The sequence below is a fragment of the Cricetulus griseus genome, chromosome 5 (genome assembly GCF_003668045.3).
Source record: "Cricetulus griseus strain 17A/GY chromosome 5, alternate assembly CriGri-PICRH-1.0, whole genome shotgun sequence".
Lineage (NCBI taxonomy): Eukaryota > Metazoa > Chordata > Mammalia > Rodentia > Cricetidae > Cricetulus > Cricetulus griseus.
The window spans coordinates 21,252,636-21,259,154 of NC_048598.1; positions in this window are offsets into that span (position 1 = coordinate 21,252,636).

Genomic DNA, 6,519 nt, shown 5'->3' on the forward strand with positions numbered 1-6,519 from the left:
ATGAGAGAAGCATGACCCTTTACAATTGCCACAAACAACATAAAATACCTTGGAATAACACTAACCAAAAAAGTGAAAGACCTGTACCGTAAGAATTTTGAGTCTCTAAAGAAAGAAATTAAAGAAGACACCAGAAAATGGAAAGATCTCCCATGCTCTTGGATAGGCAGGATCAACATAGTAAAAATGGCAATCTTGCCAAAAGCAATCTACAGATTCAATGCAATCCCCATCAAAATCCCAACACAATTCTTCACTAACCTTGAAAGAACAATTCTCAACTTTATATGGAGAAAGAAAAGACGCAGGATAGCCAAAACAACCCTGTACAATAGAGGAACTGCTGGAGGCATCACCATCCCTAACTTTAAGCTCTATTACAGAGCTATAGTTCTGAAAACAGCTTGGTATTGGCACAAAAATGGACAGGTAGACCAATGGAATAGAGTTGAAAACCGTGATATTAACCCACACATGTACGAACACCTGATTTTTGACAAACAATCCAAATATATATGCTGGAACAAAGAGAACATCTTCAACAAATGATGCTGGCATAACTGGATGCAAACATGTAGAAGACTAAAGATAGACCCAAGCCTTTCGCCCTGCACAAAACTTAAGTCAAAATGGATCAAAGACCTCAACATAAACCCAGCCACAGTGAACCTACTAGAAGATAAAGTGGGAAATACCCTTGAATTAATCGGTACAGGATACTACTTCCTGAACATAATACCAGTATCACAGACACTGAGATCAACAATTAATAAATGGGACCTCCTGAAAGTGAGAAGCTTCTGTAAGGCAAAGGACATATTCAGCAAGACAAAACGACAGCCCACAGACTGGGAAAAGATATTCACCAACCCCAAATCTAACAGAGGGCTGATCTCCAAAATATACAAAAAACTCAAGAAGCTAGTCTCCAAAACACCAAATTAAATCCAATTAAAAAGTGGGGTATAGAACTAAATAGATAATTCTCAATAGAGGAATCTAAAATGGCTGAAAGACACATAAGAAAGTGTTCAATATCCTTAGCCATCAGGGAAATTCGAATCAAAACGACTCTGAGATATCATCTTACTCCTGTCAGAATGGCTAAAATCAAAAATACCAATGGCAGTTTATGCTGGAGAGGATGTGGAGAAAGAGGAACACTCCTCCACTGCTGGTGGGAGTGCCAACTTGTACAGACTCTGTGGAAATCAGTATGGCGACTCCTCAAGAAAATGGGAATGAGTCTACCACAAGATCCAGCAATTCCACTCCTAGACATATACCCAAAAGAAGCACATTCATATAACAAGGACATCTGTTCAACCATGTTCATAGCAGCATTATTTGTAATAGCCAGAAACTGGAAGCAGCCTAGATGCCCCTCAACCGAAGAATGGATAGAGAAAATGTGGTACATTTACACAATGGAGTACTACTCAGCAGAAAAAAAACAATGGAATCTTGAAATTTGAAGGAAAATGGATGGAACTAGAAGAAACCATTCTGAGCGAGGTAACCCAATCTCAAAAAGACAAGCATGATATGTACTCACTCATATGTGGACCTGCTTTATGATCCATAGTAGTGACATGCTTTATCAGAACTGTTTTTAATGTTGCTCAGAATGGTTTCCTTCCAGATGATGACTGAGAAGCTAATTTAAAAAAAAAAATGGTGCCAGGTACCACAAGAGTAACAGAACTGTGCTGTTTTCTGGAAGTTTGTTTTTTACTTTTTTTGTTTGTTTGTTTGTTTTTAATGGAGTGTGCTGGATGTCTCTACAATTTTGTTCAAATGACTGCAGAACCTGGAAAAGCTGTTGCTGCTATTGATGCATAACATACTGCTATTATTGGTCTTTTTACACACACACACACACACACACACACACACACACACACACACACACACATATACATATATATATATGTAATTTGAATTTTTGGAAACTTTAGCTGTGCTGTCAACTTTGGAAAAAAGTATCCCAGTTTACCGTGTTGAGTTGGAATTGTACAGAAATTAACAGCCATATTGGTCTAGAAATGTTGAACTTAATTTTTTTCCATTTGTACAGGGGTAACGCACTGTATTAAATATGTAAGGTCTTAAAAAAAAGAAGGGATTTTGAGAGCCCATCCCATGTGAAGGGATACTCTCTTGGCCTGGACACATGGGGAAGGACCTAGGCCTGGCCCAGGATGATGTGGTAGACTTTGGGGAGCCCCTTTTGAGGGCCTTACCTGCCTGGGGAGTGGAGGGGGGATGGCTAGGGGCAGGTGGGATGTTGGGGGGGAGGGGAGGCAGAGGGAGAAGGGATTGACATGTGAAACAAGCTTGTTCCTAATTTGACCTAATAAAAGAATAAAAAAATAAAAAAATAAAAAAAAAATCTTCTCTCTAAAGAATAAGAAAATAAAGAACTACAGACAAATATCCCTCATAAACATTTAAAAAAATATATCAGCAACTGCCAAGCATAATCCTAGCACTAAAGACACAGACGTCAGTAGATCTCTGTGAGTTTGAGGTCATCCTAGTCTACATAGCAAGTTCCAGGCTAGTCTAAAGGGAACATTGAAAGAGGTGTCCAAGCAGAAAGAGTTATCCTTACAGAACATATATGCATTTACTACGCATACACTCAACACACACAGAGAGACACAAAGAGATAATCAGTCTCACTGAAAATAGGAGACATGAAAATCAAAAGCATTTAAATGGCAAAAATAATAAAGTCTGATGACACCATGTATTTGAGAGGATAAGAATTAATTGGCTACATCATGAAACCCTGTCTCAAAAAAAAAAAAAAGGCAACTAGCACAAACTATAACATCTTTATTTCCTAACCCTGTGCTAATCATAAAACACTAAACACAACATTTAACATTAATAATTTCTATACTTCAAACCTTCAACCATCAATAAAATTAAAGATATAATGAGAACGTATGTTTTAACACATATATCAACAGATTAATAGCAAGTAATATTCATTTATAAAGAGTTCCTATTAATCATCTAATAAGACCAAGAGGAAAAGACAATTTAAAAGAAAATTTTTCAGACATGGCTGAGTGTTTTAGAGGAAAAAGAAACACATTCAATAAATGCATGAAGAACTATTCAATCCCTGGGGCTAAGTAGATGACACACAAAGAGATATTTGGACTCACGAAGAATTAGAGACATGCAAATCAAGAGTATTTAATTGAAAAAAATAATGAAGTCTGATGACACCAAGTATTTGAGAGAATAAGCATTAATTGGATCAATAATATATTGCTGATGGGAGTGTAAATTTGCTGCATTTTTGGAAATAAATTGAAACTACCCTCTGAAGTCAAATATTCACAAATCTAACAACCCAGCAATTCGACTTCCAGTTATAAACCCATATATCCATGTAGTTGGGTTTTTTTTTTTTAACTCTTAATTCTTTGTTCTTTTGGGAGCCTACCACTCAGCTCCCAAATAAATCACACAGGGAGGCTTAGCTTGGATTGTTTCTAGCCAGCTTTTCTGAATTTAAATTGTCTTATTTATCTTTTTGCCTCTAGGCTTTTATCTCTCTCTTACTTCTGTAATCTTACTTTCAGTCTTGCTCTGTGACTGGCTGTGTAGCTGGGTGACTTGAAGGCCCCTTGAGTCCTTCTCATTCTTAGACTGCTCCTCCTATTTATTCTCTCTGCCTGCCAGCCCCACCAATCCTTGTTGGCCATTCAGCTCTTTAGACTAATCAGGTGTTTCAGACAGGCACAGTAATGCAGCTTCTCAGAGTTAAACAAATGCAATATAAAAGAATGTGACATATCTTTACACCACTAAAACAAGCGTTCCACTGCATAAACAAATGTAACAGTCTTAAATTAATATTCCACAACATATCCAAATGAAATTAAACTCATCTGAACCTAGGATGTAGCTAGAAATACACACAACAATGTTTGCAGCACAATGCTCATAATTTTTTTTAAAAAAATTAGGTTTTGAGAGATTGCTCAGGGGTTAAGAACACTTGTTTCTCTTGCAAAGAACCTGAGTTCAGTTTCTGTCACCCTTGTGCAGGCTTAACTCCAGTTCCAGAGGATTCAATGCCCTCTTCTAGCATTTATGGGAATGTATGTATATGTCTATACATGCAGGCAAAACACCCAAACACATAAAATAAGATAAAAATAAATTTTAAAGCACCAGGGTCTGGGTTGTAATGCAGGCAGAAGAATGATTGCTTAGAATGTGAGAAGCCCTGGGCTCAATCTTCAGCAATGGATAGAGCTGAACAATGATAGTGGTACATGTCTGTAATCCAAGTTCAAGGTCATCCTTGGGGACATAGCAAGCTTTAGGCCAGCCTGTGATGCCTGGAACCATGTCTCAATCATAATAATAATTAGTAAATAACAAAAATTACTGGAATCACTGAGCAAGGTGATGTATGCCTTTAATCCCAGCACCTGAGGAGCACAATGTCCTAGTTTAGGGTTACCAATGCTGTGATGAAACACCATGACCAAAGGCTACTTGGAAGGAAAGGGTTTATTTCACTCATATGTCCATATAGCAGTTCATCATCAAAAGCAGTGAGAGCAGGAACTTGAGCAGGGCAGGAACCTTGCTGTGTAGCCCAAGTTGGCCTTAAACTCTCTATCCTCGATTTTTGCTGTCTGGCCAGTGTAAAATAGTATCTCAGAGTTATTTTGAGTTGCATTTCCCTGATGGCTAAGGATGTTGAGCACTTTCTTATGTGCCTTTCAGCCATTTTAGACTCCTCTATTGAGAATTCTCTATTTAGTTCTGCACCCCACTTTTTAATTGGATTGTTTGGTGTTTTGGTGGCTAGCTTCTTGAGTTCTCTGTGTATTTTGGAAATCAGCCCTCTGTCAGATGTGGGGTTGGTGAAAACCTTTTCCCATTCTGTGGGCTGCCATTTTGTCTTGTTGACTGTGTCCTTTGCCTTACAGAAGCTTCTCTGTTTCAGGAGGTCCCATTTATTAATTGTCGATCTCAGTGTCTGTGCTATTGGTATTATGTTCAGGAAGTGGTATCCTGTACCAATTCATTCAAGGGTACTTCCCACTTTCTCTTCTAAGAGATTCAGTATGGCTGGATTTATGTTAAGGTCTTTGATACATTTGGACATAAGTTTTGTGCAGGGCGATAGATATGGATCTATCTGCAATCTTCTACACGTCAGCATCCAGTTATGCCAACAACATTTGTTGAAGATGCTTTCTTTATTCCATTGTATAATTTTAGCTTCTTTGTCAAAAATCAGGTGTTCGTAGGTTTCTGGGTTAAAATCAGGGTTTTCAAATGGGTTCCATTGGTACACCTGTCTATTTTTGTGCCAATACCAAGCTGTTTTCAGAACTATAGCTCTGTAATAGAGCTTGAAGTCAGGGATGGTGATGCCTCCAGATGTTCCTTTATTGTACAGGGTTGTTTTGGCTATCCTGGGTCTTTTGTTTTTCCATGTAAAGTTGAGTATTGTTCTTTCAAGGTCTGTGAAGAATAATTTTGGGATTTTGAATCTGTAGATTGCTTTTGGCAAGATTGCCACTTTTACTATGTTGATCCTACCTATCCAAGAGCATGGGAGATCTTTCCATTTTCTGGTGTCTTCTTTAATTTCCTTCTTTAAAGACTCAAAGTTCTTGTTATACAGGTCTTTCACTTGTTTGGATAGTGTTACCCCAAGACATTTTATGTTGTTTGTGACTATTGTAAAGGTTGATACTTCTCTGATTTCTTTTTCAGCACATTTATCGTCTATATATAATAGAGCTACTGAATTTTTTAGTTAATCTTGTATCCTGCCACTTTGCTGAAGGTGTTTATCAGCTTTAGGAGTTCCCTGGTAGAGTTTTTCAGGTCACTTATGTGAACTATCATATTATCTGCAAATAGTAAAAGTTTGACTTCCTTTGCAATTTGTATCCCCTTGATCTCCTTTGTTGTCTTATTGCTCTAAGTAGAACTTCAAGGATAATATTGAAGAGGTATGGAGAGAGTGGACAGCCTTGTTTTGTTCCTGATTTTAGAGGAATCACATTGAGTTTCTCTCCATTTAGTTTGATGTTGGCTGTTGTTTTGCTGCAGTCTATGCTGGAGAAGATGTGGAGAAAGGGGATCACTCCTCTACTGCTAGTGTGAGTGCCAACTGGTACAGGCACTTTGGAAATCATTATGGTGGTTTCTCAGAAAAATGGGAATCAATCTAGCACAAGATCCAGCAATTCCACTCTTAGACATATACCCAAAAGATGCACATTCATACAACAAGGGCATCTGTTCAACCATGTTCCTAACAGTATTATTTGTAATAACCAGAACCTGGAAGCAACCTAGATGCTCCTCTAAAGAATGGATGGAAAAACTGTGGTACATTTACACAATGGAGTATTACTCAGCAGGGGGAAAAAAACCAATGAAATCTTCAAGTTTGCAGGCAAATGAATGGAACTGAAAGAAACCATCCTGAGTGAGGTAACCCAGTCACCGAAAGACAAGTAT